The sequence below is a fragment of the Cydia strobilella genome, chromosome 14, assembly GCF_947568885.1.
Source record: "Cydia strobilella chromosome 14, ilCydStro3.1, whole genome shotgun sequence".
Taxonomy (NCBI): Eukaryota; Metazoa; Arthropoda; class Insecta; order Lepidoptera; family Tortricidae; genus Cydia; species Cydia strobilella.
Window position 1 is genome coordinate 7,991,969 of NC_086054.1, and position 25,805 is coordinate 8,017,773.

A 25,805-nucleotide genomic window follows, 5' to 3' on the forward strand; every position below is an offset into this window, starting at 1 on the left:
ACGTGTTCAGATATTTAAGCTACAGTTTGCTTCGATGTGACACTGCAGTGTGAGGAAAGTTAAGTTTATGTAGGAACATAAATGTCAATCTTAAATGTATTAACACACGCGACTACCCTAAACATATGCATGTTAGTTTTAGTCCTTTATCTTTAAGTTCTTTATTTAATATTCGCACGCCAGAAAAGATGTTATATGCAGAAAAAAATTGTACCTACTTTAAGACCATTATGTAACCATATTACTGCGAATAAACTATTTGTATATAACTACCATTCGACCGTCAAATTAAGCATCAAAGTTCCGTGTTCTTTTAAACTCCCTAATGACTATAAATAATAATAATAAATAATAAATAAATTTCTTTATTTCAATAACACAACTAAAAGTTACATTAAGTACTTATAAATAGGTAAGGATGGAGGTACATACATCAGTCTGATTTAGGTACGTAAATAAACTAATTTAGTTGTAAAGTTATACATTATGAGAAGAATGAGTCCTTTACTCCCCGTACTAGTTAAAACTGTATCACGGTGAAGTAAGATTCGTCACCCGCAAACACAACTACTACTATTTCTGTTTTTTGTCATTTTCTAAGCACGCACTTGAAATTTTGTATAAAAAAAAGATGAATGGAATAGTTCAGTCCCGATGAAAGTTGAAATCATTGAGCTGACAACGAACTATTTTGTTGTTACAATTTGAGTCTTCTACGTTCTTCAGTAAAGTTGTAATTTGAACGAAAATGATTGTTATTCGGCAATGTTTAAGAAGTTCCACATATGGACAGTGTAAGTACACAGATGTGGCGTTCTTTAAAATGACAGAACGGCTGGTGTGTGTCGGCTCTGAAGTGATCACTTGAGACTTTAAGTTCTAATCCTCGAATCGGACTAGTTTTTCATAGCTTTCACGTTCAAGTAGTTATGAATGAATTTGAAGTATTTCCAGTTACACTTAGCACTTGATTTAAGCGGCATATGGCAATTGACAGATAAATTAATAGTATTAATGTCTAAATACAATGAATAGATTACCAGCATACATTATTGTTGTCCATCAGGCAAGAGAAATTGTCTTACTTTAGGATAGAAGTAAGAAGTTAAAAAATACTCGACAATATTATCTAGGCTAATTAATGACGATGATTAATATGACTGGAAAGAGCAAGTACTACTTGTTTGTGTTGCTATTATTTAACACCATTAGATGTAGGTACTTACGTTTAAATTTCCATGAAATATATTTGAACCTGATGTTAAATTATATAAGCCACAAATTAATATCAGATAAGCAAATTCAACTCAAGTCAGAGAAACATAGTTATAATGGAACGTTAGTTTGATAATTGTTCCATTATTTATTTGCTTTTAATGAAACGATACAGTATTAAATCATTTTACGGTTTAGACTCACTTGTTTTAGTCACTCGCGCGACATGTTTCGGAGAGCCTAGGTCTCCTTTCTCAAGCGCTAATAGTGCGAGCAGCGTTCACGACGACCGTGTGTTGCGTACTGCCGCTGCCGCGCGCCGCGTCGCTTGCTGCGCGCACTATTAGTGCTTGAGAAAGGAGACCTAGGCTCTCCGAAACATGTCGCGCGAGTGACTAAAACAAGTGAGTCTAAACCGTAAAATGATTTAATATTAGTATGTCTCACAACAATTTAAATTCGAAACGATACAGTGTAATGACGAATGAAATATTCTTATAAAATTGGTCTTATAACTTCTGCAAGTGTTATTTAATCATGTTATTACTTATTATTCAAATTCGTTAATTTAAAGACAAACTTAGTCCATTGTTGTATTTTTATTATTATTTTATTTCCAAATATGCAAGTTTACAGTTATAAACCAAAGCACTTACATACTACAATAAATCATATTATTAAATTACATTATATTACATTATTTTAATTTACATGTCAAACTATAATTTAAATCATTTCTTAAACTACCAATTCTTAAACTATACTATCCAATACTTAAACTACCAAACTATCCAATACTTAAACTACCAATTCTTAAACCAATTATTATACTAGTAAGTATTTAAAACGCATTTTATGAGGTTAATCAAATCAATGGTTAAATAAAATTTATTATTGTAAAAACACTACTTCAAATAAATAATAACTAATTAAAATTAATGAAATGAAAATATTCAGGAGTTTCAGGTTGTCTGGAAGAGATCGCTCTTTAGCGTAAAGACCGCCTGTTGTAACCTCTGTCTTCATTATGTGTGTCTGTAAATGTTATTAAGGTTGTACACTATAGAGGCTTTGTATTTGTATTGTATTCAGCAACACTAAAAGCCAAAACGTTCGTAAAATGCGGTGCACGATTAATTATAATAGTAAATTAAGCTATAATACCTTTTCCGAATGAATAGTTAAATTAATATTACATCCGAACAGGGTGCGGTTAGATCTGGCGTTCGGTTTTGCTCTAAAATTATTCGTAAGTCCAAAAGTATAAATCATTAAGCCTCGAACGAAATTAATACCGTTCGGTAGTTTAGCGGTTTAGGTTTTAATGAACTTTTTGGTTTACGAATTTATGGATTCTGGTTCTATGTTGTTAATAACAATACAATTATTATTTTAGCTTCGACTTAATGAAAGTAGTCATGAAAGTTCACAGTATATAATTACTTGCGTGCGTGCTCACAAATAAATAATTGATAATATTGATAAAAGCGAGAACGCAATTTATTTTCAAGTTAAATTTTAATGTATTGTCGGGGATATTTGGTTTTAATGGTTTATTAAATATCACAAAATTAATTAATTTCAGTATTTCACTGTCTAAGGTAATATCACAGCGAAGCGCTACGAAGAGTTATCGCTACGACGCGGGAAATTCTTGCTACGAGCTACGAAACGTATCAGGTAGGAAAATAGCGTATCAGGCCAATTCGAACAATGAGATACGTCATTTACTAGTTCTAGAAACGATATGGATTAGATATGTCAGTGAAAATGACGTTTCTTCAAACAATAACGTCATTTTTGACACTGAAATATCTAATCCATATCGTTTCTAGAACTAGTAAATGACGTATCTCATTGTTCGAATTGGCCTGAAAATCTTATAGGTCCTGAGGGCCTACCGCGAACCACGTTAAACGTCGCACTTAAACTATCGTGAGACATATTTCAAAATATTTATCAGTACGGTTTTTACTCACTATTATTTTTAGTCGCTTTTGGCGACTAAAAGCGACTAAAAATAATAGTGAGTAAAAACCGTACTGATAAATATCACGTTAAACGTGTTGCCTCGCTGTCGACTTGTAAATTTGTACGTAAGTGTGACAGGGAGGCAACACGTCGAACGTGGTTCGCGGTAGGCCTTCTTCTGACCTCATTATCCCGTTAATAGGTTTATTTTAAAGTACTTTTTAGGGTTCCGTACCCAAAGGGTATACGGGACCCTATTACTAAGACTCAACTGTCCGTCTGTCTGTCACCAGGCTAGCCTAGCTAGCTAGGCTAGGATCTCATTAACCGTGATAACTAGACAGTTGAAATTTTTACAGATGATGTATTTCTGTTGCCGCTATAACAACAAATAATAAAAACAATAGATAATGGTACGGAACCCTTCGTGCGCCAGTCTGACTCGCACTTGGCCGGTTTTTTTAGTCTGTCAGACGGTCATCCCTTATCAGTTTGCCACCGCGAGTGTAAAGCGGCCTTTCCACTAAGGCGGAGATGAGTGGAAATGAGAGAAGACGTGCAGTATCAAGTGTATCAACGAATAGCATTGGTTGTAATTCAGCGGAGCGCAGAAAACAATCCATGCTATTGGTTGATTTTCGTACGTCTCCTCTCATCTCCACCTCCGTGGAAAGGCAGCCTAAAGAGTCCCCGGCAAGCTCGGCCGAATTGCACCTTCCCTACAAACGGAGTTCCGTTCTCATTTTAAAACTACGTGTTGGATTGTAAATAAACTTTGCACATACAATGACGTGAGACATATCTAGTCCTGTAATTCGTTTATATAGCCTCAGTTTATAAAACTAACGAAATAGAGCAAAAGCAAGTTTTGTATGAAAAACTTAAATTCGCTGTATTTTTTTAACTATGGTATCTGAAGCTACATAAACTAAATACAAGAAGATACACCTACCTTATCCTATTGTTAGTACAAAGTTTCAGAGAAATCTAGCTAGTCGTTTTAAAATGAGAGCGTAACTACGTATGTATGGAGAACCGAGCTTGCTGCGGACTCTTAACGCCAGTTATCACAAACTATGGCATTTGTGTGTCAACGCCATAGTTTAATATACGGTTGAAATCAATTATTAACCCAAACTAAACCCAACAATGCCCCCAAAACATTAAGCGAACAAAAACATTGCCCGACAAAACAACTTAATAAGCGAAAGCCAAAATTAACAAGAAAAGCGTAGACACGGCAAAGGTTTATTAAAAATTAATCCCCCGAGTTGTAAACTACGTAACGCATTTACTCCCAAACTGTTGAAGTTTCATACGGATTATAATGAATTCAGAGCCGCGATGAATAATTTAATTTACCACACGGCGCATCTGAAGTTATGGCTGTCTATAGGAGTTTTGAGAGTTTTTGAGTTTGGTTATGCGATGGCTGGGTTAAATATATACCGCGCATGGCGGAAAGTTGTTGTATTAAGTATGTTAGGATCCTAAACTTGTGCACGTCAGGGGGAACAGCGAACATGATAACCGTACTGTTATGTATAGATATGTGGGTACCTATAATAGTGTATGCATACCGCCAGTCGGAAAAAAGCATTAGCTGTGTTAACGTACTCTCGTGGTTTCAATTATCCAAAATACCTCACGTACATCGACTAACACCAAACGAAAGGAAAAAGTATTGGGCATAGAAGAGTGGATACTCTGTTGTGTGGGTAGTCTGTTATTATTATTATTGCGAGCCTATTGTGTCCCACTGCTGGGCAAAGGCCTCTCACCTCTTCTTTCACTCTTCCCCGTTTTGAGCTACATCTGGCCAGTCTCTCAAAAAGGAGTCCAAGTTATCCCGCTATCGCCGACGAGGTCTGCTGAATCCCCGGTTCGACTCACGGGGCCCCCACTCCGTGGTTATCTTGGCCCACAAGTCATTCGGCATGCGGCAGACATGACCAGCCCAGTCCCACTTTAACTGGGCCGCTTTACGAGCTACATCTGTAATTTGAGTTTTGGAGCGCAGCGTGGTGTTCCGGTTGCGATCCCTTACACTTTTCCTTCTAAATTGACGAAAAAATTATTACTTAATAAATAATATTTTGTGTCAATACACGCCGATGGTCCTGGGTTCGAATCCCGGTAAGGGCATTTATTTGTGTGATGAGCACAGATATTTGTTCCTGAGTCACGGGTGTTCTTATGTATATATCTATAGGTATGTATATCGCGCCTAATAGCACCCATAATACAAGCTTTGCTTAGTTTGGGGCTAGGTTAACCTGTGTAGGATGTCCCCTAAAATTTATTTATTTATTTACATGCGTTATTCCATTTCAAAGGCGTTCAATCAAAACTAATATTAATATTTAAGCATAATTTTTTATATGGACTAATGTGTTAAATAGTGATTTTTTTAAAACTATAGGTATGTACAGGTATCGTAGCACCCTCATCTCTAGTACATCCTACAACTGTTAATTCATAAAAGCGACTGTTCATAATCAGACTTTAGGGCCGGTACAGACGGACTGGTACCCAACTGCAACTTGCATGGGAACTGCACGCCGATGTTGCAGTTGGCGTGCAGTTCCCATACAAATTGTAGTCGGGTTGCAGTCCGTCTGTATCGGCCCTTACATAACGATTCTTGGATGACCGTTGTGAATAATAGTATAGATTACATTGACCATTAGTAAGCTTTACTGCAAGGATATAAGGTCTACAATTGATTAGTCGTCGTTATTGTTAGGTGTGTGTAGGTCAACGACATGTAGGTGAATAGGCGATAATGCCAACAAGTACGCACTAACGACAATCAGTTAGCGTGTGTGATGTATACATAGGTGTTTGTGTTTAACCTGTTGGATCAATATGTTCCTGTGAGGTATTAACGTAATTCGTGGAATTCTGCGTCATGAAATTGAGATTCACATATGTGTACTAGTGACCAATACATATTTAATGATTAATACAAGTGTTGAATGTAGTAATGTTTAGTTTTTAGAGTTGCCCAATTTCACAATAGATGGCGCTGTTCTGTCGGCTGCTTCGCGCTGTTAAGATTTTTTCACAGCCCCGTATATAGTAAATTTGGTTTCGGAATAAATGTGTATTAAGTTGTCAAGTGAAGTGTTTCATTACAAAAGGTAGGAAGTGCAGTGCAGTATAGTGAGTGAACAACAAGTTTAGGTTAGTAATTTGTAGTGTTTTACCTTGCATGCCTGGATTACTTCTCTGTAACTCCTCCCTTCTTTGGTTTCTAGCGTAAGAATCCAATTGATCGAACCTTTTAAAATTGCATTCTCTGGCTCCAATTAAATTACTATTTTCTTGATCTGCGCCTGAAAATCACAGGATAACGTTACGGAGATGCTTAAAGCTCTCGCGAACTTTCCTGTCGCGTGCGAAGTCTGAAACCTCTGCCCCGCTTGCTGTTTCATAATTCCTGAAACTTACCTTGCTGTTTTTCTAATCATTTCATGTTTTTATAATAATTTCAAAGCTAATCGACCTAAAATTCACTATAAATTTTCCTTGACATATTTGTTTCTTTGTTTCGACATAATCCGTCAAACTATTAAATTACTCTAAATTCCTTAGCATGAAGTTTAGGTCGTATAGTTTTCAAGTAGTTTGTTCTAAATTTTACCTAAAAATTGTTACTGGTGAACAAATATTTTCAAATATTTTCAAAATTAATAACGAAGTAAAGAAGAATTCTAGAAAATGTTATTGCTAGCTATATAAGCGGCCCAGCGGACATCTGAATTCAGTTTGCTTCTAGTTCCCAACAAAGGAACATCAGTTGTAAGGGTCCGTGCGGGGCCAAGCCAGGCCCCGCACCATCAAGAAACCCTCGATCGCGCTCATTAAAAGGTTACCTGTGTTCCTGGCGAAGTCTGGCGCTCTCTGCACGCACCCAAGTCCGGTGGTGCTTTGCAGTTGCTCTAGCGGAGCGCCTCGTCTCCTAGGCGCGCGCTATCGGCGCGCCTCGCCTCAACAGGCGCGTGCTGTCACCGCGCCTCGCCCGCTATCGGCGCACCTCGCCTCAACAGGCGCGTGTTGTCACTGCGCCTCGCCTCTTTGAAGAGCGTGCTTATCAGCGCGCCTTACCCAGCGCGCCTTACCGTGCGCGCGCTATCAGCGCGCCTTACCCAGCGAGCCTTACCGTGCGCGTGCTACCAGCGCGCCTTACTGTGCGCGTGCTGCCAGCACGCCTCACCTTTGCGCGTGCTATCTGCGCGCCTTACCTTTGCGCGTGCTATCTGCGTGCCTTACTCTTGCGCGTGCTATCTGCGCGCCTTACTGTGCGCGTGCTACCAGCGCGCCTCACCTTGCGCGTGCTATCTGCGCGCCTTACCTTTGCGCGTGCTATCTGCGCGCCTTACTGTGCGCGTGCTACCAGCGCGCCTCACCTTGCGCGTGCTATCAGCGCGCCTATCCGTGTGCGTGCTCCTGCCTTGCACGTGCTATTAGCGCGACTATAAACTTTATTTTATTCTTTTTGTAATTTAAACCATCTGTAGCGTGTCATATTTAGACAATAGCCGTTAAATAAAGAACCTACCCCTGTTATATCTATCTTTTCCTTTCTACCTCCTCACTCCTAGCTCCGTTACTCACTCCTCCAATATACGTGGAGGAGGGAGTAACGTGACAGTTTTGGCGCCCAACTTTTAAATTTACCGGCTTTCTTAACCCTCTAAATTCAAAATTATAGACAGAATCCGTGTCTTTAAATCTTAAATAACTTTTCGGCCTCTTTCTGTTTAATTTTTTTTATTTTATTTCTTTAGTCAAATATGGCACGCACCATTAAATACGCTAATCTAAACAAAGCAGAGCTAGAATATGAGGTTCGCATTAGGTTAGAGGAACCTAGGGAAAACTTGGTTGCCTTGAAAAAGCAAGCAGAGGTTTTGGGTCAATCGCAACCCGCATCGGAGGTACTTAATTCCATTATTCCTCCACAGGAAGATTTATTACAGATTGAGACTTGCCTTACCTTCATACAAGCAAAAATTGAGCAGCTTCAAGCGAAACCTTCGCTATATGCAACTAAAAGGTTGGAATCATTTATCAATCACTTACATTATAGATTTAATCGTATTGATCTAGATCATGACTCTCCTTTTGCAGATAATCTTAACACTCTCTCTGAAAGATTCAAGGTTTTGGAGAACAGTTATGAAGGCTTACTATTTGGTTTGCTTCTAGTTCCCAACAAAGGAACATCAGTTGTAAGGGTCCGTGCGGGGCCAAGCCAGGCCCCGCACCATCAAGAAACCCTCGATCGCGCTCATTAAAAGGTTACCTGTGTTCCTGGCGAAGTCTGGCGCTCTCTGCACGCACCCAAGTCCGGTGGTGCTTTGCAGTTGCTCTAGCGGAGCGCCTCGTCTCCTAGGCGCGCGCTATCGGCGCGCCTCGCCTCAACAGGCGCGTGCTGTCACCGCGCCTCGCCCGCTATCGGCGCACCTCGCCTCAACAGGCGCGTGTTGTCACTGCGCCTCGCCTCTTTGAAGAGCGTGCTTATCAGCGCGCCTTACCCAGCGCGCCTTACCGTGCGCGCGCTATCAGCGCGCCTTACCCAGCGAGCCTTACCGTGCGCGTGCTACCAGCGCGCCTTACTGTGCGCGTGCTGCCAGCACGCCTCACCTTTGCGCGTGCTATCTGCGCGCCTTACCTTTGCGCGTGCTATCTGCGTGCCTTACTCTTGCGCGTGCTATCTGCGCGCCTTACTGTGCGCGTGCTACCAGCGCGCCTCACCTTGCGCGTGCTATCTGCGCGCCTTACCTTTGCGCGTGCTATCTGCGCGCCTTACTGTGCGCGTGCTACCAGCGCGCCTCACCTTGCGCGTGCTATCAGCGCGCCTATCCGTGTGCGTGCTCCTGCCTTGCACGTGCTATTAGCGCGACTATAAACTTTATTTTATTCTTTTTGTAATTTAAACCATCTGTAGCGTGTCATATTTAGACAATAGCCGTTAAATAAAGAACCTACCCCTGTTATATCTATCTTTTCCTTTCTACCTCCTCACTCCTAGCTCCGTTACTCACTCCTCCAATATACGTGGAGGAGGGAGTAACGTGACAGTTTTGGCGCGGGTAATGTAGTGTTTTACCTTGCATGCCTGGATTACTTCTCTGTAACTCCTCCCTTCTTTGGTTTCTAGCGTAAGAATCCAATTGATCGAACCTTTTAAAATTGCATTCTCTGGCTCCAATTAAATTACTATTTTCTTGATCTGCGCCTGAAAATCACAGGATAACGTTACGGAGATGCTTAAAGCTCTCGCGAACTTTCCTGTCGCGTGCGAAGTCTGAAACCTCTGCCCCGCTTGCTGTTTCATAATTCCTGAAACTTACCTTGCTGTTTTTCTAATCATTTCATGTTTTTATAATAATTTCAAAGCTAATCGACCTAAAATTCACTATAAATTTTCCTTGACATATTTGTTTCTTTGTTTCGACATAATCCGTCAAACTATTAAATTACTCTAAATTCCTTAGCATGAAGTTTAGGTCGTATAGTTTTCAAGTAGTTTGTTCTAAATTTTACCTAAAAATTGTTACTGGTGAACAAATATTTTCAAATATTTTCAAAATTAATAACGAAGTAAAGAAGAATTCTAGAAAATGTTATTGCTAGCTATATAAGCGGCCCAGCGGACATCTGAATTCAGTTTGCTTCTAGTTCCCAACAAAGGAACATCAGTTGTAAGGGTCCGTGCGGGGCCAAGCCAGGCCCCGCACCATCAAGAAACCCTCGATCGCGCTCATTAAAAGGTTACCTGTGTTCCTGGCGAAGTCTGGCGCTCTCTGCACGCACCCAAGTCCGGTGGTGCTTTGCAGTTGCTCTAGCGGAGCGCCTCGTCTCCTAGGCGCGCGCTATCGGCGCGCCTCGCCTCAACAGGCGCGTGCTGTCACCGCGCCTCGCCCGCTATCGGCGCACCTCGCCTCAACAGGCGCGTGTTGTCACTGCGCCTCGCCTCTTTGAAGAGCGTGCTTATCAGCGCGCCTTACCCAGCGCGCCTTACCGTGCGCGCGCTATCAGCGCGCCTTACCCAGCGAGCCTTACCGTGCGCGTGCTACCAGCGCGCCTTACTGTGCGCGTGCTGCCAGCACGCCTCACCTTTGCGCGTGCTATCTGCGCGCCTTACCTTTGCGCGTGCTATCTGCGTGCCTTACTCTTGCGCGTGCTATCTGCGCGCCTTACTGTGCGCGTGCTACCAGCGCGCCTCACCTTGCGCGTGCTATCTGCGCGCCTTACCTTTGCGCGTGCTATCTGCGCGCCTTACTGTGCGCGTGCTACCAGCGCGCCTCACCTTGCGCGTGCTATCAGCGCGCCTATCCGTGTGCGTGCTCCTGCCTTGCACGTGCTATTAGCGCGACTATAAACTTTATTTTATTCTTTTTGTAATTTAAACCATCTGTAGCGTGTCATATTTAGACAATAGCCGTTAAATAAAGAACCTACCCCTGTTATATCTATCTTTTCCTTTCTACCTCCTCACTCCTAGCTCCGTTACTCACTCCTCCAATATACGTGGAGGAGGGAGTAACGTGACAGATTGACAAAGCTTATCGAAAAGCTAGGGGGCGCCCTAATATAATCTCATCATCATCTTCCTCGCATTATCCCGGCATTTTGCCACGGTTCATGGGAGCCTGGGGTCCGCTTGACAACTAATCCTAAAGGAGCCCACTGACTATCAGTCCGCCGGACGATATCGGCCTGTCAGTTGTTCGGAACTGTCAAATTTTTGTTCTAACTGACAGGCCAATATCGTCCGGCGGACTGATAGTCAGTGGGCCCCTTAAGACTGCCATCTGACCTTCCAACCCAGAGGGGCAACTAGGCCTTGTTATGATTAGTTCGGTTTCCTCACGATGTTTTCCTTCACAGAAAAGCGACTGGTAAATATCAATTGATATTTCGTACATTAGTTCCGAAAATCTCATTGGTACGAGCCGGGGTTTGAACACGCGACCTCCGGACTGAAAGTCTTACCGCTAGGTCACCACCGCGCCCTAATATAATCTATTAACAATTAATAACTATATGGTAAAGCCTGTTGCGGATTACATCATTTATGTAATTGTGTTAGTACCTAGGTGACGAAGCCTATAAGTGATTTGTTTTTGAGTCCACTTGACGCAAAAAAAAACTGTTTTTTTGGGGTTCCGTACTCAAAGGGTAAAAACGGGACCCTATTACTAAGACTCCTTTGTACGTCTGTGCGTCTGTCTGTCGTCTGTCCGTCTGTCTATCACCAGGCTGTATCTCATCAACTGTGATAGTTGAAATTTTCACAGATGATGTTTTCTGTTGCCGCTATTACAACAAATACTAAAAAGTACGGAACCCTCGTTGGGCGAGTCCGACTCGCACTTGGCGGTTTATTTTGTCCATTACGATATTTGTTATTCAATCGTAAAGTAATAACTCCAAATCGCAGAAAGATCTAAGGCATCTAAGCGAACACGAAAACTTCATTATAAGAATTACAATTAATAGCTCGAGAAATGGAGAATCCATGTAAAACTTAATACAATGGATGAATTTGATGTTCAAACAATGATTTTCGCTTTTGTTGCCGAATCTGATATTCATCGGCATTTTCTTTTAGGGTTTCGTTGCTCACGAAAACTCCGATTAATGATATCTAGATTATCTAGTAAAGTAAAGGCAAAGCAAAAATATATTTTAATTTCGAAATCAACTAGGTATGATGAATACTAATAATTTCTGTACAAAAAGTAATGATATCCCATCAAAAACATAAATGTGAAATGTGAGCCAAGTTCAATATTAAGAATATGCGTCTTTGTTGACTTCACCGGAAAAAGAGTTGAGATCTATCTATATGGGTGCCAAGTTCTAGTTCGCTTGGGACGTAATTAAAGTTCAGGATTTGACTTGGCTAGTTTTTAAGTATACGCTATATTTTATTTGTCTGTTACTTTTCTAAAAAAAATTTTTGTTGATATAAAAACTAGCCAAGATAAACGACTCATGCTATTGGTTGATCCGCACGTCTCCTCTCATCTCCGCCTCAGCGGAAAGCCAGCTATATAATATGCCTATTAGCACGAGAGGAGCGCGACAGTATCGCCATCGCCTTTTGGCTTATTCTAACTGTGTTAATCAAAGAAGAACGGGTAGTCTATCTCGCGGGCGAGATACAGTCGCGCGCTCGCGCCATTCCTGTGCTAGCCCGGTCAGGGCCGGTAGCACAAAATCACTATTTAACCGTAGTTGAAAAAAAAATATTGCTTCGGAAACGAAAACTCTTAAGAGAAGAAAAGCTTAACACTCACGTTTCGATATCGTTTGTGCGATATCTAATGCATGGTTGGCGTTAAACGCGCCGCGTCCGTCGGCGCCGCTGAGACAAATCTGTAACAATAACAAATATTCATTAGACAGATTGATTTTTTTTACATAACTTGAGACCTGGATATCATTCCTTACAACGTAAACTGCATGGATCCACTTTTTTTTCGAGGTGCAAACCCTACATGAGCTGAATAAGTAAGAACTGGAAATATGGGATCAACCCATGGAAAAAATGCTTTTCCAAAAAAAAGTTGAGATCCCACAAGTGGAAACTGTTACTTTTTGCTCAGTTTGGGGCTAAGCCGATCTGTGTAAAAAAAAAATAGGGACTTTCTTACACAAATTGACACCGTAAGCTCAAGAAGGCTTGTGTTGTGGTTACTCAGACCGTATACATATATAAATAAATATTAAATCATCATCATCATCATCATGTCAACCGATAGACGTCCACTGCTGGACATAGGCCTCCCCCAAGGCTCGCCACTCCGACCGATCCTGTGCCGCTCGCATCCACCGAATTCCCGCGACCTTCACCAGGTCGTCGCTCCACCTCGTTGGAGGCCTACCGGCAGTTCGTCTTCCGGTACGCGGACGCCACTCCAGAACCTTCCGGCCCCACCGGCCATCAGTTCTGCGAGCAATGTGCCCCGCCCACTGCCACTTAAGGTTTGCAATTCTGCGAGATATGTCGGTGACCCTAGTTCTACTGCGGATATCATCATTTCTGATTCTATCACGCAGAGAAACCCCGAGCATAGCTCTCTCCATTGCCCTTTGCGTGACCTTGAGCCTTCTTATGAGGCCCATCGTTAGCGCCCACGTCTCAGATCCGTATGTCATCACTGGCAACACACACTGGTCAAACACACGAAAAGATACTGTGGAGCTTCCCGAACGCTGCCCAACCGAGTCGGATTCGACGAGTGACCTCTTTCTCGAAGTTTCTTTCTTTCTAGAAGAAATATTAAATAAATAATTAAATACATACATAGAAAACGCCCATGACTCAGGAACAAATATCTGTGCTAATCACACAAATAAATACCCTTACCGGGATTCGAACCCAGGACCATCGGCTTCATAGGCCCACTAGGCATTTTTCAAAACGAATTACATATTATTATTAACCTTTAGTATAGGTACTGAAGCACTGAACAGAGTGATCAGTGTATCCGCACATTCAACATGGGCATGACAACATTCATGTTTTGAACAGAGAAAATTTGACAGATACAAAAAATGCATCCTATTTAACATACATAACATACATTTTACGTAGTGCGTAATGTTGAAAAGTTCTAGTTCGTACATTACAGTATTACATCCCTGCAGAAATATATTGAACGAACCTAAAAATTTACACACACATTACTCATACAGACATTACAGACCTTAAATCTGCATTAACGGCTACTACCGCCAAAAAACAGAAAAATAAGCGTTATGCTATTTTATAACAGAACACAGGACACGTCCGTTGAGACTATTACCAACCGTCTCGCTCGACCTTGGGCCGAAAAAAACTCAGGTAGCAATAGCAACCGACCGACGCGACGTGATCGGAGAAGGCCAAGTATTCTAATTGCTTACCGAGCGCATTTGAGCCGAAAGCTCTGTAAAACCAACGTAAATTCGACCTCGACATCCATAAAAACTGAAAAGCGTAAATACACTGGTACTGGTTGGGCTCTCGACTCGTCAGCGCTCTGGAATAGCAGCTAAGGATCGCAGTCTTTAAAACGAACTAAGTTAAGTTTACCATCGAAAACGGCGACACTATCTGAGCTAGACAAGAGGTCTGTATGTAGAAATGGTAGTTCTTTATTTGAACAGCGGTATAAATAAGTTTGTTGAATCTTTATTGGATTCTTGACTCGATACAGCATTAGGAGAAAAAGTCATGGTATTTAGGTTATTGTTAGGTTAGGTTATGTTTAGCATTGTTTCTATATGTTTTACATTCATGCCCCGAAAATGTACGGTGCCTGTCAAACTAGACGCCAATCGTGACATCTTAATACAATTCATTGTATCAAAGAAATGTTTTCGAGTCAGAACAAGATAAGTCTGCAGCGATTTTGATAGCCCAGACTGTGCAAGTGTTATTTTAAATGTCAAACTTCAATGAAATTATGACATATACAAATCAATTGCACTTGCACAGTGTACTGTCAAAATCGTTGCAGAGTTATCTTGGTCTAGTAGGCATAGTTGTTGTTATGTAAGTAGCCCGCCAGTAAATAAATCCTTCAATATTTTTTCCATGGACCAAGTAGAATAAAAAAACCTTTTAAGTTTTGCTAAGGTTACATCACCTACATATATGTACAATTGTACACCTACACTAAAATCGAGTTCTTGTCATTTATAAATGCCCTAACATAAATCGCGGTCTTGCAATAAAAGCGTTAAATTCGTAATAACAATTTGTTAAAATTCAATCTACGAATCATTTAGCATTAAAGGCGTTAAATTATTCAAATTCACCAGACGTGCGGAAATAAACTCCAGTCTTAAGAAAACGAGTATAAATATAGTTGGAGTAACGTAATAATAGATTTTTGATAGTTATTAATTGATTGATTTATGAAACTCAGGCTAGTATCAGTTAAACGGGTCTTAGCTTCATATATTATATAAAGTAAGGCCTGATACACACGAGCGCTTTTACAACGCGCGTTAAAAAATAATCTTGATATAAACTAAGTAAGTAGGTATTTATTAATTGTCATTGTCGTATATTTTTGTACATTTTCTATATATTCAAGTGGACTACATCATAAAATCCAAAACATCCGCCCTTCTGCCTGATAATCTAATTTTACTGGCCTCCTAAGCCCTGTCGTACAAGGAAAATATTCAAGTTAGTGAAATTTGAATCTAAAATGTAAGATACTCAGTTGATTTTGTTTTGTTTGAAAATTGAACGCAGCAAAACAAAAGCAACTGTTCTTAATGAAAATATTTTTTTATTTTAAATATCAGGTAATATGTCCTATAGGACTAACCACGGTCCTACCCATAGGACCGCTACCTATAGGTAGGAGCTAGTTACCTTAGGAGGCTAGTATACGTGACGGCTAGGTGCGATGGGAATACACCAAAGGAAGGTCGCGTTATCGGCATCGTTTGAAATTCATTATCACCCACGCCATCATTTCTAAACCGACTAAGCACTACATCCCTCCCTTTCTCACCAATTACCGTAACGAAACGTAGAACAGAGACGACTTCAGCTATTTTGAAATTCGAACGATTCCATTAACCAAATGCCTACAAATACCTACATTACCAGATTAACACCAAATGTATTGGACGATGTAATTTGTGAATGTTCAGTTAGGAATTAAAATGTTAGGTAAGTTAACAGTCTATTGTTGAAAATGAATTTAATGGTTTATTTTGTTTTTTGTCAGGTTAATTGCTATTCAATTTTTATTGTTGTGTCGCCAATGTCGCCATCAGATATATCGGAGCTACGGTGCTCAATATTTGAACATTACATTTTGGTTAATTTTATTTTATTTATTTAAGTTATAATTATTTTAAATCGATATTAGAATAAGAAGAAGAATAAGAATATATTTATTTAAAAGAAAAAACCTTAATAATATTCGATAATATCCAGTGGCCCCACACTAGGCAATGCCTGTCACGTGGAAGCCGGGTTCGCATTAAACAACCAAAGGTTAAGTAAAAAACTAGGTGACATTAATAGAAGTAATAATTAAAGAAATTAAGTAATTTAAAGAAAGAAAATTAAAGAAAAACTTTGTCTCTCTGTGTGTGTGTGTGTGTGTGTAAGTGTGTGTGTGTGTGTGTGTGTGTGTGTGTGTGTGTGTGTGTGTGTGTGTGTGTGTGTGTGTGTGTATGTGTGTGAGTGTGTGTTGGGTTGCGCATGTATTAAGGCTACAGAGATTGTTAGCATACGTAAGTGATTAGGTGACGACCTTCAGCAGCATTTCAGTTTGACTATAGTTAAGACCTTTCAACCAGTTCTTAATTACGAATTTTGCTTCAAGAGGAGACTTTTTAGATATGTTGCAGGCCTTTACTACTGTATTGTAAATATAAGGATGCAGGGAGTTAGGCAAACGCCTCGCGAATGCGGATTTTGTGATGGGAGTAGGAACTTTGAAGATTCGATTACGGATTAGGGTAAGATATTCTTCGGAATTTATAGTTTTTCGATGCACGTGAGTTGCAACTCGTAGGATCAATAATTGTCTCACACTAAGAACATCCGCGTCTTTATAAAGGGTGACCGTTGAAAACCACCGAGGCTTCCCAAGCATGACCTTGAGCACAAACCTTTGGGCCCTTTCGAGAGGCAGTAGTGCAGAGCTAGTGGAGCCACCCCACACGCCAATGCAGTAAGACAGGATGGATTCGCATATCGAAGTGTATACAATCTTAAGCAATTCCCTCGTAGCAGAATTTCGTAGCAGCTTCATAATAAATATCACCTTTCTGACTCTAGTAGACATTATTTCGATGTGTTTTTTGAAATTAAGATTTTCATCAAGCGTAACGCCCAGATACTTTATGGTGGTACAATTACTAACAACACCGAAAACTCTACTCGAGTGACTGGCTGAATCGACGTCTGCATTGGCACGAGAAAACTTGAGATCTGGCCGGGAGCTGGGGGCAGAAGAAGCCGTTTTATGAAAGCATAAGTATTTTGTTTTTGAAATATTAAGTGAGAGCAGGTTGTTAGCGAGCCATTTGGTAATCACAGACAAACCTGTCTCAGCTACCGCAAAACATCGTTCCCAGGACACATCGTGAAACAGCAGAGCAGTATCGTCTGCGTAGCAGATAATTTCTGCCTGACTGACGGGCAGAGAAATTAAGTAATCATATTAAATAATATGATTGTCTGTGTCGCCCTGAAATGTATTGTACTCTTGAAAAGGTAGTTTGGTGAGACTACTAGTGTAAAAATTTAAGCTTAATATGTATTATAATAATTTTTTTTTTTTTTTTTTTTTTTTTTTTTTTTTTTTTTTTTTTTTTTTTTTTTTTTTTTTTTTGTGCTAATAAATATTTCTTATTCTTATTCTTATTCTTATTATGTAACCCATTCTCGACACATTAATATATTTTATTTCATTTATTCACAAACGTGTGTCAAAACTAACAAACCATAAGTTTGTCCCTATCTGTCATTTTGTTTCCGTTTGTTAGAGAGACAAAATTTAACAGAGTAACCTAGGACTAAGACAAAAATGTATTGTAGTTTTTAGTTTCATTTATTTACACAAATATTATATATTATATAGTATGTGAAATAAATACTTAAGCCACGTGGCCGTTCTGTATGATAATATCAGTAACTATTACTTATTCTGTGCCCATACATTCCAAGATTCATCTCTTTCCACACAGACTCTATTCGAATGTTCATGTCAAATTTCATGTTATTTCAGATTCAAAATGACGTTTTAAAATGAAATCGCAATTTCGATTGTATATCGGCGGCGAGGTACGTTTGACTCATAAATTATGCTAAAAATCATATCAATTACACTCGTAAGCGCTATATAATATGTTCATTCTCTTTTATAAGTAACGTCATTGTATAATGGTATTATACTGAGAATTTAAGTGTTAGATGATATGAAACTAACACAAGTGAATGATGAGATGACGGGTGACAAAGATGTATGGAAGAAAAAGACATGCGACCCCAAGCGAATGGGACAACGGCAAGCGAATGATGATACTGAGAATTTAAGTAAACAGAAATTGGAAACAGTGGCGTGTCTAAGTTTCTAACGAGCTATCAAGAAACTTATCCATTGAGAATAAGTACTAAACATAAATAACTCAATCAGTTACCCAAAGTTAACTTCAAAGAGCTGCTAATATCATTATGTTTATACACAAAAGCATACAAAAGCGGCGAAATTACGTTCAACTAAATTACCCATCCAAACTTCCATATTTACTTGGAAATCCGGATACTCGCCGAATCAATTTCTTGATAAACTCACTTCAAAGGAGTTAGGGAGGAAATTTAGTTAAAATTGATAGCTTATGCAACATTTTGGAGAGCCGCTAACTAATCGTAAAGGGGGCCCACTGATTATCAGTCCGCCGGACGATATCAGCCTGTCAGTCAGAACAAAAATTTGACAGCTCCGGACAATTGACAGGCCGATATCGTCCGGCGGACTGATAGTCAGTGGGCCCCTTAAGACCACTTGTCATTAATCTAGAGTCTAGACAAACCTAGGAGAGTCTGAGCTTTAGTGTTGGCCTAATCCTCCAATATAATGCTACATAAGGGATTACACTAATGGCCTTAATACACAGTGCAAATTCTACATAATCCATACTTATATTGACCGGGATATAGACCGTGATTAACTTTTGTCTTGTTTGCGAGCTCCTGATATTTCGACGCAGTTACATGCATATTGTTCACGGGTAACTAAAGATAGCGGATGGGTGTCAAAGTTGTGTAGACCGCGCCGGGTCGGTCGGGTCGGGAGCTCGGGAGCTCGAAAACAATACGGTAATTACGGTCCATATCCCGGTCAATATATTTGTTCGAATTAGAACGTCTCGCTCGCTTAGCTACTTCTGCTGCTGACTAAATAAATATACACTAATGCAGTCTCTAAGATAAACAACAATCATCGAGTTGTATATTATTTATTTAGACACAGACTGAACTGAACGGGACGCAAATGATAGCGCGATGTAGAAATTACTTTGCTCGCAACAGCGACATCTCCCGTGCAGTTAGGTCAACAAATCTTTTATGCATCAAATGTATTCGATAATCTGAAAAAGATGATAGTCAAATTTATGAATGAAGTTAAAGCCCGACCGGACGACACGTGACGTCCAGGCGTTGATCCCGATTGCGTAATGCAGGTGAATGGGATGGCTTATTCGGATTTCGGGTTATTTTTAAATGAATGGATAACGCTGGGAGTTCATACTTAATTAATGAATGGCGTTGGATTATGGAATCAAATGATTTGAGAAGAGTGACATGGGATTTATTTTACGTGAATTAAACGATTCCTAGTTGTAAGAATAACTTGGTCCCAGAGACAATGATTATTAATGACTATATATTTTCAGAAAACACAGTACCTAAACTTTACAAGCCTCATTAATTAAATTATATTATATCCCTTCCTTACAAATACATAAGTCAAAATGACAAATGACATATTATTGTTAATTGAAGCTTGTAGTGCGTTTATGAATAACGCCAATTAATATTTAGTTTAATTTGAAGAAGCCCGCATTGCGAAAATTAACAATTATTAAAGCATAATCACGAGCGCTTCCGCGGTCTATAATTTTGAAGACCTCAAAATATGAACTAGAAGGTTAGCAGTAACTTTTTGCTCCAAACGCCTTAACAAAGTTACATAAAGCAAACGAGCCAGGCGGGGCTAACTCCACTAACTCGGATCGTCAACACTCTCCTAACGAATTATCACAGCACAAACTGCTCGGCTTGACAAGTGTTAGATGTCTCTCGAGGACGAGGGAAATAGATCTTTAGACTTCCTCTCAACACTGTTAGGGCTTGAAATTGGACACTTATTAGGCTGTAGAAATGATGTCGCACGCAAAAGTAAAATACGTGAGTTAAAACGTCAAATTGGATGGATTGGAGGATTGAAAAAGGTCAAGAAAAATATTTTCAAGGAGATACCTAACGAATTATCACAGCACAAACTGCCCTATTTAACAAGTGTTAGATTAGATGTCTCTTGAGGGAGAAGGATATAGATCTTTAGACTCCCTCATCACAATCCTCTTCAGCACTAACAGAGCTTGAAAATGGAGACTAATGGCATTATTCATAAACGGTGATCAAATTTAACAAACCGTTGATAATCGTTTGTCCCTGTCCGTCATTTTGATATTTCTTAAAAAGAGACAAAATTTAACACAGCTTTATAAGAGGTTGAACATGTCGCTCGAGTGTCTAAAAATAGGCGAGTTAACCGTCAATTGATTTAATCTTTATAATTCTCTAAGGATTGAAAAGGCTCAAGAAAAATCTTTTTAAGGAGGTAAGTACCTGGAAGGAGACGAATTATCTTTAAGGAAACTAGATCTTGGAGCTTTATGGATGACCTGTTTTAAAACTTAAGTTTTATTACTGGTTTAAGGTTCATACTACCAAGGCTCAACTTATAACTCGTTAGTTTTTATATTTCAGATTTATTTTAAACCTAAAACTAATTGGTTTGTATTTGAGCTATGACATTTAGGAGCTGTAACATACTTTTGATTTCCTAAACGCAAGCTCTATACAGATTACAGAGCAACCCCAAAAGATGAAAATATTTCTTCGCAAATGCTGGTCTGAATCACGTCACCCCCATTGTTGATCCGGAACTCCTAGAATTGAAAAACACGTTCAAAACAATGGAGGTGGGAGAACGAATTAAATGCAAAACGATACAGCCTTAATTACCGAGCTCGGGTGGAATCGAATAAATTGTTAATTAAATAACACGCTGAACATAATGTTAGGTAATTAATTTGGAATGAAACGGGCGAATTGTATTAGTGGGCGGAGTTTAAATATACGTGAAAACAGTACACTGTTTTTGTCGTTGAAGAACGAAATATTTAGTTTTGAGTCGATTGAGCGCAATTAAATCATTCTGAGTCCGAATGAACAAAAAGGTACAGGACACAGATGTTTATCTATGACTTGTTTACCTCTCACAGCGTATCCATAACCACAAGGAAAGTTTACAATGAAATATCCAACAATTAATTTGTTTGTAAACTGAGGCACCACTATCCCACTCTAAACCGTTACGCTAAAACAAGACAGGTAGAAAACATAATCACGGCCGACCGTCCCCAAATATTTGTACTTCAATTTGGCAAGTAAAGTTCTTGTTTCATTAGTGTTATATTGTTAGTCCCAAGACAAGAGTTTACTTCTGATTGGGCCGAGTTCTGTGCAAAGTGTTGGCCGGTTTCTAAAGGGATTAATGTCGCAAACGTTGGTCCGCTTACGGTCCCGACAACTGGAGATTGGAACAACTAGGGATCTAAGTGCTCCTTGGTTTATAGCCTCTTAGTGGAGTTGACGAGACGTAATAGCCATGGGTTTTTTAATGTTAGGTACCTACATTTTCCTGAATTTTTTGATCATTAGTTTCAGTATTTTCAGTTAGTATGTTAATTTTAGCAATTTTTTAAGTTTTTATCAGGAATTTCAATTCAAATTTTGCTTGATTGCTATCAAGCAACATTTTCAAAACACGAACGTCACAAATAAAAAAGAGCCGCATCCTTCGTGAGCAACCTACTACCTACAATTAAGTTCCGTTAGTTGAAGGCGATATGTTACTTAATCATAACTTGATACACCCAAATATGGTACGCACGTCCCAATAATTTCAATCCAATTACAACACTAAATACATGTATATATGTTGACAAGACTAAATTAATGTCAAAGTTTAACATAATCTTGTAATTATTTACTTTTAATACGACTGAAACAGTTGTTGAAACGTTAATAATATAAACGTTACAATCATTAATTAATACAAAATAAAACACTTCGTATCATCGGAAATATTTAGGGGAAAAGGAATTTACGCCATCAGGCTCCCAACGCATTTTCCCAAAAATTTTCCCCATTATTCTACAAGCCGAATACCAATAAAGAGGCAATTTCCGAAGGTTCTCGAGGCCCAATACTGTGAATCAATGTGTAACCACACGTTAACAATTGAAAAGAAGAAATGGAAAACCTTTCAGAAGATAGCACTCAAGATAACGGAGGAAAAGGGCTGTAATTACTTTTTATGGCAGGATGTTGCTATACCTTACGTTCGGCAAATAGAAACGTGGAACATTGTGAAAGATTTTGACGTTGAACCCAGGATAGAAAGTTAATATATTTGTTTGTAAGTGCTTTATTTTGAAATGTATCTATTCAGCCTGTATCTTGTATCCAATCCACCCACTGGTGAGTATAGGCCTCATCTTTACTACGCCTATTAAATTGATAAATAATATTTCTGTCTAGCTTTTGTTCAGTTAAGGGACATGCAAACGATCCCAGCAATCCCAATTTTGCCATCGTTCTCGCATGAGGAGACATTGCAAAAGACTCGTCATTTAACTTAGGAAGTCACTTAGAACATGTCGTCAGATATTCGGAGGCAGTCAGCTATAAATATAATTGGCTTGTTAAGAATTAAAGGGGAAACTTTCCTTTGAAGACTATAGCTTTAGGCCCATACTTTAAATGAATATCTGGGGAGTGTCTTTTCAAAGGGCGTATTTCTCAAGAAAAGCATACAAAAATAAACCCTTTTGAAAAGACACTCCTCATCTGTAGAAGATCCAACATTTTGATTTTTTTCTTTGAAAATGAGTCAAGCCTACAACAAATATATTTCTCAATATGGTATCGTATGGGCGTGAGTCTAGAAGCATTCTGAGGTAGACACCATAGATAATACATAACATTCTTGTGACCTGTCAAAGATGATTTGTTGCCTTGTAAATAATTAAAACAAGCAACAAACTTAATTTTAGGTAGGTTTAGAATCCTAAATGGTTTATTAAACAAAAGATCGCTTAGTGACACTGAATTGATCCGGAAAAAGGTTTCATTTCGGTTGTCGGGAAATCAAATCAGTCGTGTCGTATCACGACGTCACTTTCAGTTTCACCAATATTTATTGGTTATTTTAAAAGGAGAGCGTACATGGATCAAGTAAAGGAAAAACTTAACGTGTCGTGTCGTATCAGGCTGCCAAGGAGAAGGCAGCTTACCGACATATATAAAAATCAATCCACCGACAAAGTAACTTTTAAAGATGATGATTATGACTTTAAATTTAAATTTTTCTAAGACACTGCCCGGTTAACTTGGGTATGGATTTTCCTAAATAGTTTATTTTACTATCCTTCTTGGTGTTGTTTGCTGCGTTTCTCACTAGCCGTTTTCAAGCAACTTATAGTCGGTTGTCAATAAACAAATCAACCGAAAGTTTTGTTCGTTTTGATTATAAGCGTCACATAATACATAAATATGGAAATGTAAAGACGGTTAATTATCACAGCTATTCCACTTGTTTTTAATCTGTTTGTTAATCCTCCATGTCCCGACGAAATTATCACGTCAAACAAACTCACCAACTTGTCCCTTTATTTTCATATAATGAATACGCTTCGTTCGCCTCAACTTTATCGCAGAGACATCTGTTGATTTTCTTTGTTAAACTCGCCTTTGTTCCAGGATTAAATTGAACAAGTTTCTGACTTATTACCGGAGAGATAAGGTCGCATGTCCTATTTGGTGGTATGTAATAATGAAGGTATTGTTTGAACTAGAGGGCGCCCCTATGCTCGCACATGTGCACTACCTACTCGTTACTCGTTAGGGCTTCATAACCACTTGTATCCTCGTGTATGTACAAAGATAATGTTTGCTGCCGGCGAGATTAAAATTAAACTATATTACCCCTTAATGCGTTAGCATTAGAGTCGCGTCTGGAAGGAAAGACCGAATTAACCTTGGTCGGTTCAGGGTTTAGGATGTTAAAATTCAATGGATTATGTAAATATGGGTTCCGCTCCTAATGGAACGATATATTTGTGTAATTGACATTCTGTTCCGTGAAATGAAGCTGAGGGGTCTCAACGGGCGGAGAGAAATGTTTCACATTAAAACCAACTTATTGGAAATTATATTAAGCACGTCATTAGTCAACTGTTAGAATAACCGACGCTATTCATTTATTATTCTATTCCGTAGTTCTATTGTCCGTTTTATTGCTATATCTAGATTATTTTTGTAGGGACTCATTAAATATAACGATTTCACGTAACGGCGCTCCTTTTTCTTTCTCAAAGTATATATTATTCGTACTTGTGAATGAATAGTTGTTAATAAATGAATAAATGTTAAAATGCTAGAGAAATCCTACAAATTTGAGTTAGTATCAAATTGAACCTACTTACTTTGAATCCAGTCGACAGTCGACTGCAGCAGTATTGCAGCGAAACAATACTGCCTGAAATGTCAAAACGTATCTAGATATAGATATATGATTCTCTTGTAGCCCAACCCAACACAAGTCTTACAAAGATTACTTTCTTTTTTATACGCGGACGGAGTATTTACTAAGATTACCTACTGTGTGCTAGGTAAATTATTGACCTAGGAGCCAAACTATGCGCACTAACGCCAGCAATGTTTCATTACATCATTTCAACTCTAATTTTGTATTTCTTAATGGAACGCTAGCTATGCTCAGAAGCATTTCTGGCATTTCCTACAAACCACGAGTCCAGGCGATTGCTGGATTTTAGAAGCAAATTATACTCTATTACGACTCTGTAAGGTTCAGTCTTGCCAGGTCGTAACGAATCAAATGCCCAATAAAGCAAGACCTCTCAACCCTCTTGCTCTAAATATTAAACAGGTGATAAATATTCAGCGTGATGCATAATGAAGTGTCCATGTTAAAATGGTCGTTGGCAAACGCCCTTTCTGTTCTGACACGCCATGCTTATTCAAATTTTTAAATAAAGAACGTGGTATAATATTCTGTTAAAAAAAAAAACAGACCATTTAACTCGTCCGATAACTATTCCAACAAATTACTCGTAAGTTTTGAGAATGACACATGAGAATCGTGTTATCAATGGAATAAATCCTATACGTCTGTTTAATTGGGGACTGAAAAATCGGCTCTTAAGCTAGTTGTTTTCGTTTTATATCAATATTTATGCAAGTTTTCTTGGTATGGTCGCGTGAGGATAAACTGTCGAGATATCTCCCTTAATGACTAAATGTAAGACTACGTTCCCAATAGTAATTATCTTTTTAAAAAGGCGGTTCATTGTTTTGTTGAGTAATTCTGTAACAGTAATATCCTTTGTAGATAACATTGCAGAACATAAAATGTAGCGGTATAGCAATACGGTCTGACCTAGTGATAAGAAAAATCATACGCAAAACAGTGAACAATGTCTGTAGATAGTTATAGCTGGGGACGCGGCGATGCTAAATGTGTTAGTTACTCGAGCGTCGTAGAGACCTATAGGAATCGAAAGATCAGATGATAGAAAGAAAAACTAGGTTATATAATATTTTCTTTTTTAGCGAGCAGGAAAGCGTCTACAGATTTTTAAAAATGTAAAAGAAAACCACCATGTGGAGTTACTCGAGCGCGTCAGATTAAGATAGGGATAACTTGCATTCTGTCGAGTACCTCCACCAAGTAGTAGTAGTCCTTGACACCGAGCCGGGA

General features: G+C 39.1%; 1 protein-coding gene across 3 annotated transcripts in view; it reads right to left on the bottom strand.

Moving 5' to 3' along the window:
• Positions 1 to 25,805, bottom strand: part of LOC134747107 (brain tumor protein) — a 429,209-nt gene that overhangs the window by 102,654 nt on the left and 300,750 nt on the right. For all 3 annotated transcript variants that reach the window (XM_063681682.1, XM_063681683.1, XM_063681681.1), the window contains one exon: positions 12,504 to 12,582. The gene's annotated coding sequence lies outside the window, so the exon portion shown is untranslated. The remainder of the gene's footprint in view (positions 1 to 12,503; positions 12,583 to 25,805) is intronic.